Source organism: Tetrao urogallus (assembly GCF_951394365.1).
Source record: "Tetrao urogallus genome assembly, chromosome: Z".
NCBI lineage: Eukaryota > Metazoa > Chordata > Aves > Galliformes > Phasianidae > Tetrao > Tetrao urogallus.
This window is the reverse complement of record NC_136816.1, coordinates 63,485,695-63,498,786: the sequence shown is the minus strand read 5'-3', so window position 1 is coordinate 63,498,786 and position 13,092 is coordinate 63,485,695.

The window sequence follows — 13,092 nt, the reverse complement described above, 5'->3', positions numbered from 1 at the left end:
TATTTTGCATCACAAGACACTTATAAGACTGCGTAAAAATAGGTCAGAATAGAAGTATTATGTCAATTTTCAAGGTAAATTTTATTAATGCATTTTCTTCTTTGAAAGTAAAAATAGCTATTGCATTTTTCAGTTGATATGTACTTTATCAGAGCTAAGTTATTCAACTAAATTAAATGTTAAAGTCAATGAAATATTTTGACACTGATAGAATGAACCTGTCCAAGAAAGGTGAAATTGAATGTGTTCTTCTGAAATGTTCTAAGAATTGTGTTTTTCACCATGATTTGAAATAACATCACATTTTGAAATCTTTATGCTTCCCATGGACTAAATCCCTCAGTGGAATTTGCTTTGCTGAAAACAGTCACTTAATGACAGGTCAAGCTGTCAGAAGTCCATGTCCAGATGCCTGTATCTTACATTATTTTTAACTGCATATTAAATATGTAAATAACATTGCAGTACTGAGATTGTTTTTCTCATTCATTGTACCAAAAACTGAGTCTTTGAGGACTCACTTCCTTTGCAGGAAGACCTAAGAGGATGCTTCCTTCTGTAAGTAATTTGTAAGTGTCCACCTGCACAGCAGACTGGTGTCATGTACCCAGCTCTGTATTTAAAGGGTCTCCATCTCCAAAGGACCCCTAGGAATCTGAAAATACTGGGAAAAGTGATGCAGTGTGCCTGGCCAGCCTTTGATGCCTGCATTAAGCTTTCACCCAGATAGGTACTGAGATAGGAAAAGATCCATGGCAACAAGTCAGGGCCATGTTTCCTTAATGAGCACTACAACAGATAGGTGTCTTGATGGAGACTGGGCAGTAGAAGTCCCTGAATCACATGTGACTGGGGGGATCAATACTTTTATTAAGAGAGACAAAAGTCTCCCAGACCAGTGGGAGTTTCCCAGTGAATAAAGAAAAACACACACATGGGATGGCTGCTACCTATACAGTTATACAGGACATGAAGAAGGCAGGATCCTGCACCAAGCCCCACATTCCTGTTCACTGATAGTAAGTGCATCTTTCTGGCTCTCCTTTGGCTTTACCTCTCTATCATGAACCAAAACGACCACTATGAGTCATACCTACTGGTTGGGCAGGTAGCACTGGATGCCCCACTTAGTTCTGTTGCAGGATAGGATGGTCTGTCTACATTGAAGAATACTGCCCTACTAAGCAAAGTCTGGGTCAAGATGGAATATGTTCCATAAAAGCAGGAAGAGATAGACCTCATGCTCAGTCAAGCAAGAAGACCCACTTGGAGCAGTCCCAGCATCCACTGCTGAAGTACGGGCTTTGCCCTGACGTAGATATATTTGGAAAGGAGTTTGGTACTTGCTCTTGTTAATGGAGGACTGGATGGTTTCTAGGTTTCTATTGCAGAAACTAGCCTTCTTTGTTTACAGCCCTACTGGGGAAGGCTGTGACTCTGAGGAGTCAGCTCTGGCTGTGTCATTCTCTATTCTCACCTTCCTTGTAGCAACAGTATGATATAACAAGACATTGGCTGTAGAGACCAACTTCCAACAAGCTGGAAAGCATACCAGGGTTCAGCAAAACCCATGCAGTGGACAACCATCAGGAAGAAGATGGAGAATTGCTACAGGGAAACTTAACCTATGCCTGGAGACTCATGTCTGATATCTTCAGCTTCATACTTATCTACTAGCAAAGCATAGGAAGTGCTTTCCCCTACCCAAGGAGGTATAAGGAAAACTCTGAATTAGCAGAAGAAATAACAACCCACCTAGACATACTGCTTTTAATCTTGCAGCTCAGCTTCAAAAATGTCACCCACACATGTGACGGGGTGACAGTTACAGGAGTCTACTTGAGTTACTAATACTAATCTGACAGCTAGAGTGTCCAAGCACTGTCCTGCTCAAACCAATGAAGTATGCCCTAGAGAGCAGATAAAGAGGGGAAAAGGCACAAGCAGTGGTCTGTATTCCTGTTTGAAGCCCATGTTGATATCCATCCTGGTTCACGTGACATCATTATCCCAAATGCACAAGTGGAGCTTTCTGTGCTGAAAAGAAGCCTGTGGTACTAAGATGGAGTAAACACGCTGCAGAGCAGACATGAAACACTGCTAATGCAGGCATGGAATGCCAACACAGGAGAAGGTGGAAGCAGAGGGGAAAAACTAGATCAACTAATCAAGACAACAGAGTATCAACTAGATGAGCCTATCTACACACATGGACTTGCTGCAACTAGAACCTGGGGTAACTAGCAGTATGACTGACTCCACTAATCTTGCTGGGACTCTAACAAAAACCACTCAGGAAGGACTCCAAGCTGTAATCTGGGATGAAGCATGTATGGCCAGTACAGCTAAAGAAGCTGGAGATTCTTTCTCAGCTCATCCCCACTTGCAACATCAGGCCACTTAGAGACTCACTGGGAGAGCTGCCAGCACTACGAGTGTGATGAATGCCAATTTTCTGTCTCCAGGGTGGATTTCCTCTTCAGCACAGGGAATTGGAAAATATCCCAAGCAGATATCCAAATCATTATAGAGGAGTGCAGTGACCCTCAGTAATTTGGAGATTACATCACTGGAGGAAACGCAAGGCACACAGGTGATACTCGGGAATATTTGGGCACTTTTGAGAGGGTGGTCACACAGTCCCATGTGAGGAAATGTCCTGGACAGTGAGTGTCTATAGTGAGTGACAACTGCCCAAGTCATTACGAGACTATGTGTGTACATAATTTTAAACACAATGATAGCTGTGTTACTGTGCTACTGAGTGAATCCTTGCAAGTTTTCATAAGCAGTAATACTCCTCTACCCAAACTAGTCACTATCAATGCAACAGTGCACCTTCTGACACCTTTTAACTGGACTGCAGATGTAACCCAAGTTTCCTCATGTAGTTTAGTACTACTTGAGGAACAACTGCAGTCAGCAAACTCTGGTTGGCACAGCTAAATACATTCCAACAAGGCTGAGCTTCAGCACACTCAGCAGCAAGGCCATGAGCTGTTTGTAGAGCATCAAGTGCAGTTGGACCCAGAAACCAGTAAATCATGGATCCAAGCCATGGGATGAACCCAGATTGGCTTGGAGCTAATTATCCATTATGAGCAGCTTGCAGGATTTTGAAGGAAAACTTGAGAACCAGGACAGACATTTTATGACTTAATAGGTATATTCTGTTGTCCAATAAACAAGGGTGAAAAACAGAGGGCCTGGAATTAAATGCTCTATTAAGCATGTGAAGTAGAACCCTGGGCAATCAAGCAGAAGTACCAGCTTTAACATAAGATGTGATGGGTTGAAACCAGGCACTAAAGATGAATGTGAAGGAAGTTACCACCAGATATCACACACGAATAAGCAATAACCACTGACCAAGGATGAAAGACCATAAAAGGCTAACAGGCAGCAGGAGAGGTGGAGAAGATGGACAGTAGGACCACCCTAGCCTAGCTTCCCTGCATCACAGCCACCACGTGATAGGCACTTGTTTAGTCTCTGCAATGTGGTAAGTGCTGCTGGGGAGTTGGAGGATGCTAAGCTGTGTGGTCAGGGAACATAAGGACGACAAGGGCTGCTGTGGCATCCAGTGCTGGATTTTGATCTGAATAAAGACTCTTGATTCATCCATGATCTGTTTAATTAGTTATCTCTCTGTTGCAAACACTGCTTGAAAGCCATTTATAGTCTCAGAATGAAGATAAACAGCCTGCCAGCTTTGCTCTCTAACAAACAGCACTGTATGGATCATGCTGGCTTGAGTCCACACTAGAAAGGGCTTTCTGTCAGGATTTCACATCCCTGGGAAAAGGAAATTACCATGCCACCACAGTTGGCATGTGTGTGTGTGATATTTACACATACATACTTACAAATATGTGTAATTACACACACATATTTTTTCAAAACAAACTAATTTACTGACAACACTTCCCTTCTGGTGGAAAAGCTGAGAGAACAAACATGACAGATGCCTGTCAAGCTGTACAAAGTACCAGCAGAAAATGCTCAGATACTACAGCAAAAAGCACTCAAATCCCTTCTGAGCAGCAGTCCCTGGTCCCTGGCCCCAGGGCATGAAGGAATCAGAATTTAAAAATACGAAGCCATCTAGGATGGCATAGGACAGCCCACAACAGCATGTGCTCAGCATAAGTTAGTGAAGGCTCCTTGAAGGAAAGACCACAAATCCTGAAAAGTAACATCCATCCTTGGGAGACACAGGGCCTCTGTGTATCTTGCTCACGATGTGGGATAAGGGCTCAGAGACCCCAGAGGGACAGAACAACAGGGCTGAGCCCCCATCACTGACATTCGCTGCCATGAACACTCACAGGACTGGTGCAAAGTCATCAGGTTCTGTTTGGGGTTTACAGTGCAGTTTTGAAGGCAATTTCCTGTTCGCTGAATTAGCAGAATATCACTTGGCCGAGTCTCTCCTTCCTGTGATATAAAACCCCTCACCCCATTCTTTCCTCTCTTGACCCTTTCACATTCCTGGCATATAGATGTTTTAGCATCTACCTAGCCTCTGCTTAGCACTGCCAGTGGAGCAAGGGGTATACAGTGGGAGCTGTGGAGAGTACACATGATTTGCTCCCGCTAATAGAGTCACAGAACAGTTTGAGTTTGAAGGGACCTTAAAAATCATCGGGTTCCAACCCCCTGCCACGAGCAGGGAAATAACCCATTAGAATAGGCTGCCCATGGTACCATCCAACCTGGACTTGAACATTTCCAGAGATGAGGCACCCATATCTTACTCTCCTGCAGCTCCCTTCTCCTCACACTCTTTCAGTGCCATGCAAAGAACTGACCGCTCAAATAGGAACAGGCCTCCAGTGGCAATCACATCCTGAGTGTGTTTTCTAGTGCCAGTGTGTCCAGAGCAGGGGCTACAAAGGGCAGCCTTCAAGCTGCTTTGCTTCTGGGCAGCTTCTTGTCCAGCTGAACCAGAACTACTGATCTGCCAGGAGTTTCTCAAAGGATCAGAGGATGAATAAAAAAATGGACAAAAGAAGAAACATCACAGGACTGGTAAATACACACATCCAGAGAAGTGACCAGGCTGGAAGTAGAGTTGGTAACACGAATGTCCCAAATTCCAGGAATCTAACAAGAATAAAGAAATGTAATCAATTTTATAAAGATATTGAGAAATCAAGAGTATCTACATCTTCTGATTGCTGTCTGCAAACCCTCTGCTTGCCTTCTGAACCTGCAGGGCACATTCAGATCAACATTTTAACTCATTTTTGGGTTAGAAACTTCCCTGTTTGAATGCAAACCAAAAATCCTGTCTCACTGCTACACTCCAGAACCTAAGGCTTTGACCTGCCTGTCCCCTGCACAATCCCCGTCCCCTGGATACAGCAAGAGCTAGCAACACATGCAGGCTCCTACAGCAAATACCTCCAGGGCTCCCCACCAGCCCCTACAGAAAGCCGCTCTGGAGCCATGCTTTGCGTGCACAGGGAAACATGCCTTCCTCTGGGCATCTTCTCTGCTGCATCTCCCCAGAGCCTGCTGTTGCATTTCCAGTTAATTAGAGACACCATGTGCCAGCAGGACAGGGATCTTGTGCCTGCGCTTTTGAGAACACTGAACAGTGGTCAAACAGATTTCTACTTAAAATAGCTCTAAATGAATATCCAAAGCACACTCATTGCATTCTGAAAAAAACTGCTTCCATTAAGGAAAAATGGACATTTTATTTCTGTCTGTTCAAATGGGATCAAAATTACATTTTGTAAAACTATTCCTTTTATTTCACCAGCAACAATTTCATTTTAAAGCCAAATATTCCCCTGCAGTGGTAGTAACCCAGCATGCTAGAGCAAGAAACCCTCAGTTTGTACCTGACCACAAATTGGTTTCAGTGGGAACAGATGGACCTTCCGCTTTTGAGAAAAAATTCCAGTTACTCATTTTGGTGCCTGGTCATGGATTTAAAAGGCTAACTACAGCCTCTAATAAACATGCCGTCTATTTTCTTTTACAAGAAAGGCATAAATTCTATTAATTGCACAATAATAACTAATACAAATAGGTTTTCCTTTTTATTTTATTTTCTTCAATATTTCTACTTTTTAGAAATACATACAAAACTTTAAGATTGAAGTTATTGGAAACTCTACTTCATGGAATAGATTTCCGTAGAGAACTCAGGAAAATGTAAGAGCATCACAGCAATATAAGCTGGCATTCTGCATACCCTGAGTTAAAGTGACGTAATAAAAATCACATAAGGTATACTAAAAATGATAAAATTAGACTTTTGTTTTATACTGTAGCTTCTATGCACGCACTATTTGTGGGATACTGTGGGTACCACATCAAAACATCATGTTAAACATTTAATAAAATTACCAGGATAATATTTCACTTAAGTATAGCTGTCTTTCAACTACGGAGGTTCAAACAACAGCATTCAGCATCTAGTTTCAAGTAAGATTTCAGAGTTCAATGGATTTAATCCAGCTCATTATAATGATAAGTGTTATTTAGAAAACCCAGATGCAGATCTGTGTTAGGATCAAATGGCCCTTTTCAAAAACAGTTCTGGTACTTTCATCTGGGCCCTGAGAACTTGAGTATTTTAATTTTCTTTCTTTCCTCCAAAGTTATAATCATAGAGATGTTTCTCCCGAGATCACTTGCTGGTGGAAAATATAAATATGTAATGTGGCCCTAATTGTAACTGCAATGAATCACTCTTGTTTTTTTTTCACTGCTTTTGAAAACTTTTCAAGTTAGAGAGTAGATTAAGGTTGGATATAAGGAAAAAGCCTTTTACAGTGTGGGTGGTGAAGCAATGGAACAGGTTGCCCAGAGAAATGGTGGATTCCTCATTCCTGGAGACTTTCAAGGCCAGGCTGGACCAGGCTCTGAGCACCTGACTGAGCTGTAGGTGTCCCTGTTCACTGCAAGGGAGTTGTACTACATGACCTTTAAAGGTTCCTTCCAACTCAAACAGTTCTATGATTCTATGAAGATGACTCTGGTATAGCATTGATTCTTGATTTTTTTCTTATGCTTAGCTTGTTTTGCAGTAATATTTTCAGGTACTTCTTATAGTAGGCAGACAAGCTCTACTGCAACACAGAATCCCTCCATCTCACACCATGAAGGTCTGCTTTAGGAGACACCTGGAGCAACCTGTTTGTGGAAGTGTGATCTTAGAGATGCTAAAATTACTCATGTTATTATCATTTTGCTTCATAAAGAAAGTGTGAACTGTTATGGGGACAAAAACATTTCTTTTATTGAAAATGAAATATTTTTGCACAGAATCATAGAATCATAGAAAACACAAAGCTTATTGTGCAGGCTTCAAATCAAAGGCAGCTGATAAAACTGGTTATAGGGAAAGGTGTTCATGATTTAAACAACTAAAACATACCTTTTTAGGAATGCCTTTGTTTTCATGCCTTGCATGAAAATCTGCAAGATTAAGAATTAAATTGAAACCAGTTGGTGTATCCATTAGGAAACACCAGCATCACAGACACCAGGGGCAGCTCATCTCTAAATGTTTAATACAGTTCTGGTTCGTTACGCCGCTGCCTGCCTTGCCAGCTCCCAGGAAACAAGCATCCCTGCTCTTATGCAGAAAGCTCTCAGAAATGGGCCTCTCACTGGTGTCACTTGTCTCTAATTAAGGCAAAGTGCTAAGTAACTTGGCTAAGTCACCTGGAGGATGATGCTGGGGCCATGCACACCAGTCAGATACAATAACACAGAACTGGAAAGAGGCACGGGCTTCAACTACCTGCTGTGTCTGTCCCTAGCAGAGTGGCCAAGCTTTGTGCTTGTAGCTCCCCAGCCACTTCTATGCCACTTCCCATAGGTTGGTCATAATTGAAATCTGCAGAGTACATCATATTTCCACATTGTCAGGCTTAATGCCTCCCTTTGCATCCTCTGCCTGCTTTCTCACAAGTATGAGATGCTGAGTCTGTGGTTTGCAACAGAAGACAAGGCAGCAATAACAAGACCACTATAATTGCTGCCAGTAGGGCAATGGCTTGGTCACAACAAAAGGAAAAATCAAGGTTAGATGAACTGGATGAAGGAAAGGAAACAGTCTTGTGAGCTGCCATGTCCACAACAGTTTCTTGTTCATAAAGTCAAGGTGTGAGTCGTTCCCAAAGTACTGCCTGACTTAGGTTGGGCACCCACTCTCACCAATCTTGGGGTTGTCAAAGGGGTGCTGCATCTTGCAACCAGGCAGGATGTGATCTCACCTCTGACTGAAAGCTCTGAACAGCCAGCCATAAAGTACTGAGGAGCAGAAAGTTTTTCTACAATTGCTCACAAGGTTTTGATACAGACCTTTGCCCAGCCTTAATGTACAGGGGACACTGAAGCACACAAGACACTCCTCTTCATGTGTGAAGTTACAGCATGAACAGTGTAGAAGGGAAAAAAGGAAGCAAAGTGAACAGCCTCTTCCTGAAGATAGTGATGGAGTCGGAGCCAAGTCCGGGTGCAGCACACAACTGCCCCGCTGTCCACTGTGTCTTCTTATGAAAGCCATGTAGGCCTCCACATCTGTAGCAAAAGGAAGAAACCTACAGATTACCAGTACAGATACCAGTTGGTTTATGCTAAATGCTTTGTTCTCTTCCATCCCTGAGTGAGAGAGCCTTAAGCAAGTATGTGTCACAGGGACCTGAAACCTACGAACTGCACTAACAACAACGTCTACCTAATGGACAAAGCACAGAGATTTCAATGGAGGAAATATTATTGGTAACAAGAATAAACTCTCTTTAGCATTCCTGGTGCAGAATTGATCCACGTCAGCCCTCACTCAGCACCTCACACTGGTCATACAGCTCTCTGAACTTGAACAGCATGATTGTAATAACAGCAGAGCACCCTTCAGTGACAGTTCAGCACAACTCTGATCAAGCAACTGCTCTTGGGCTGCTCTTATGCTGGATCTCTCAGCTTTAGGGGTGTGCCAAGGAACAAACAAAGGCTGCAATGCAGCAGAAAGGGGCCCCACTCCAGTCTCTACCCTGGAGCAGTAAAGCAGAGTCCTGTGTGCAAATCCATTACTGATGACGCTGCTGGGACAATCTCTGATGCTATCTGATTTTGATCTGACCTGTAAATACATGTTTACTTCCTGTATTTCAACATTTTTTGCAGCAGGTATGATACAGAGAGTTTTAACATCAGAGTTTTGAAAATGTTCTTATTATAGTAACCAGTTCACTGCACTCAGGCAAAAGCTCTGTCACAGAGCAAACATGCCAGGATGTGTGCAGCACAGCTTGTCAGAGGGTGTCAGTGGCTGTTCAGAGGCAGATGGGCTCTGCCCTCTCTTAAAACTGCACTGGATACATGCCTCCCTGTTAGAATTTTTGTAATTGCTGGTTTTGTCAAGGGAGTGTTGTACATTTGGGATGGGAGCAGAGGTGTTCCAGACATTTTCGTACATCATCCTGTTACTTGAAGGGCATACAACCATCTTGCCTCTGTAATACTGCCTTGTACTCCAGATGTAGGAAAACAAGTATTCTGAAACCAGTGCTTGATTCTTTTGGGGCCTTCTCCTGTTCATCAATCACTAAGGCGTATACAAGTCCCACCAAATTTGAAGAAATGCACCCTCACTTTTCAGTTTCCTGTACCAGTAAGTACAGACTAAGGCAAAAGCTACGAAGTCACACAATGTGACTTTATTCCTTAAAAATGAATGCTGATGTTTGAAATGTCTTAACACAATTCATTTTCTGTCCTTGATCTTAAAAATAGACATATTTGTGTCTTAATGCTTTATTTGCACCTATATCAAATATATCTTCTTTACTTTATTTTCTTTCTTCTCTTTGTAAGCAGGATTGGACTGCCAGGAATCACTGCAGTTTCTTTTGGTTCCTTTTAGCAAGTAGTACTTGATCAGAAACTACAGCTGTTTTGTCAAAAATGACCATCCTCTGGTATCAACCATTTTACCAACACTAATAGTATCAGTGGCTTGTTTAGATGTCTGATGATCTCGAACATTGTTATGTTAGGGTATGTATGCAATATTTAGTATTCCTCATTTATTACCTGTCTTTAGTTTATTTCCAGGGAAGTATAAGAATCCTTAACAAGTGTTGTTCTGTGAGGTTTGGCCTGTGTACTCTAGTTTTTAAGACACAGTTGTATGGTGGTATATGTGGGATGAAGACTGGATATTTGCACTAGGTACTTCCTCTATTTGCAGTTATAGAGGATGGGACACCATGACCCCAGTGACTTTACTCGGTTTCTGTAATTTTATATATTTTAAACCTGTGTTATGCAGGAACACTGTAATTTACAAAGACAACACAAGCTATCATTTTCAGGATCCTATTCTGGTGGATAAATAATTCCTCTCCTAGCAATCCATTAACAGCCATTTTGGAGCTGAAGGGAATTTCTAAAATATATTCATGAGGCCTACAAAAGGTGACCAAGAAATGCATGTAAGGTGTGTTATCTAGCAGCCTACATCTGCCAAACATCTAAAAGGATCCACAATTCCACTGAAAAATTTTTAAGGCCTCTAAAATGAAAAGGACTGAAGACATAAAACTTTAAACAAAGGATAACTGTTAAAATGAGAATAAAACCAGATTCTCTTGCAATTCAATCATTTTCTCCTTACAACTCAGAATACCCTTCACAAGAACGTATTCAGCAGATATACCTGAGACTGCAGAGACAACAGATTCTAGGGCTATGTGAATCTGGGTTTACCCAGATGTGCCGTGTTCTTTCTATTCTAGAATTTTGCCTATGAAAAGAAGATGTCTTTGAATGCCTGAGATTTCTAAATGACTAGAAAACCCGGGTGTGCCCATGCAAACAAAGTTCACTATGTGAACTTTGGGCCAACATATATGCTGGCCCAGTGACACATGCACATTTGATCTGAGAGTGGATGGATGCACTGGCTGTACTGCATACACACAGATCAAATGACCAGTGCGGCACCTGCTCATCTTCTCTGATGCATTGCATTTACTGTGCACAGGCAGGTTACCTCTGTGGCTTGTGGGTGTCTTTCACTAAAGCACATCTGCTGTGCTTTAAAGTGCTTTGGGCAGGAAAGCCTGCACAGAAATGTAGGAGTTCTGGTTTATAACACAAAATATATCTAATAAATACTGTAGGGAAGGTCATGCATTCATATAGGAGTATAACTTAATACTGGTTTTGCCCTAAAAAGCCCTATAATATCACTGTTCATCCTATATACCTTTCATACTAGTTGACAAAGTTCCAGCTAAATGCGGAACCTTAATATTAAATACCTGAGCAGGGATACAAAGAATGTTTAACGGAGGTAAAACACATGTATAACATAGTGTATATGCCATAACATGACAAAGAAGCTCCAACAACAGTTCACCATCCTGTGGCCAACGAGCAACTCAGCCACTGTAACTTAGGGAAACATTTTCCCCTTTTATTAGAAAGTGACATTTCTCATTTAGCTTTATGTGTGCACTGTTAGCTCTTACTGAAGATGCCCATTTGATCAAAAGACTTCTTTCCATGTCCTACATACTGGGATACTTCTGTCCTCACACATGTGCTGATTATAGCTATAGAGGGCAAGCAGTTAGAAAATGTATTTGCTGAAACCACGTGTAAATCAAACCAAGTATTTTTACAGTTATTTTGTTTCTTTTTGTTCTGTTCACAGTTACAATTTAATCTAATTATGCTCTTCTACCTGCAGACTGTAGCAGCATGAAAACAAAGAAAGGAAGGGTTTTCTAACTCTACGAACTCCACAAGTGCTTTTCATGTGAAATAAGCTGTCCCACGGCACTGATGCCTAGAACACCTACAAATGCTGGAATCATCTCAGGTGCCCTACAGATACAGAGGCTACTCTCACCCCAGTGTTCAGTACAATAAAAAATGCAGAACACTACAACGCTAGCACTCTGCCATATCTAATTACTGCCCTGAACAACAAAGGTCAGCACATTACACCTGATCAGCCTGGGAGGCTAGGACCTTGCATGTAGGCTGGAATGAACAAGGGTTGCAGGCCTACCTGAAAGATGGGGTAGCATCTGGTGACCTCAGAACACCATGCAGAGAAAGCAGACCCATCAAATGGGAACACATAAATGTGCTGAATGCCTACGAAAAAAGATCTGCACTCCAACAAGGCATATGGCTTGCTGGAGACAAGCCAGGAGTGGGGCTTGATCTCACAACCCCACCAACCACGTCTGAAGGTGGCAATCAGAGACATGAGCCTGTCCCCACCTAGCCTGAGCTGGGGTCACTTTAGGGGAGAACACTGTGCTCCAACTCAAGCACATGTGGCACTCCAGGCAGATGAAGCAACACAGGTGATGATGGAACTCTCAGCACTCCGTGGGCTGCCTGCAGAGGTACCGGGCCACCAGCCCAAGAAACACATCGTGCAGCAGGACAACCTGCAGGCCTGCCAGCAGGCCACACACATGCCTGATGCTTGCAAGAGAAACCACAAGGTCCATGTGGTACAGGCGCAGCCCCTTTCAAATATGTTTTACCTCTCCCTTGTAGGTGTGTGTAGGAGGGTGTGTGCCACCAAAAGGTGAGCTGAGAGAAACCAGCGCACCCGAAGACCCTTGCTCTGGTTATCCAACATGGCAGCTGCGGTGAAAAGACCGCAGCGTATCTGGGGGGATCGGCCTCACGAGCTCTGTGCTAGCAGCCTGCTCCCAGACACCACAGTCAACTAAAGCAGCGTGAAAGTGATTCAAAGTATTTCACCACATTCTTACAGGCACCTCTCTCCCCTGACTCACCCAACTTGGCAGCAGAGCTGAGAGAAGATCTCCAGTGCTTGGCCGTGGGTGCTGTACTGCTGCTGTGCCAAAATCACAGAAACTCCCTTTTTTCTTCCCGATTTCTGCCACAAATAGCAGTGCCGGTATTTTCCCCTCACAGCCATGCTATTGATTTGTGAGCCTTGCAGCTGAGAGACAGAGGCCAAGCTATCAGCCTTTTCTGAAAGACAGTAACCTGGGATGCCTCCCTGCTCAACAGAGCCCACCCTGCCCTGCAGGAGAGGTTTTAGGAATAGGCTGCCACAGCTCAGGT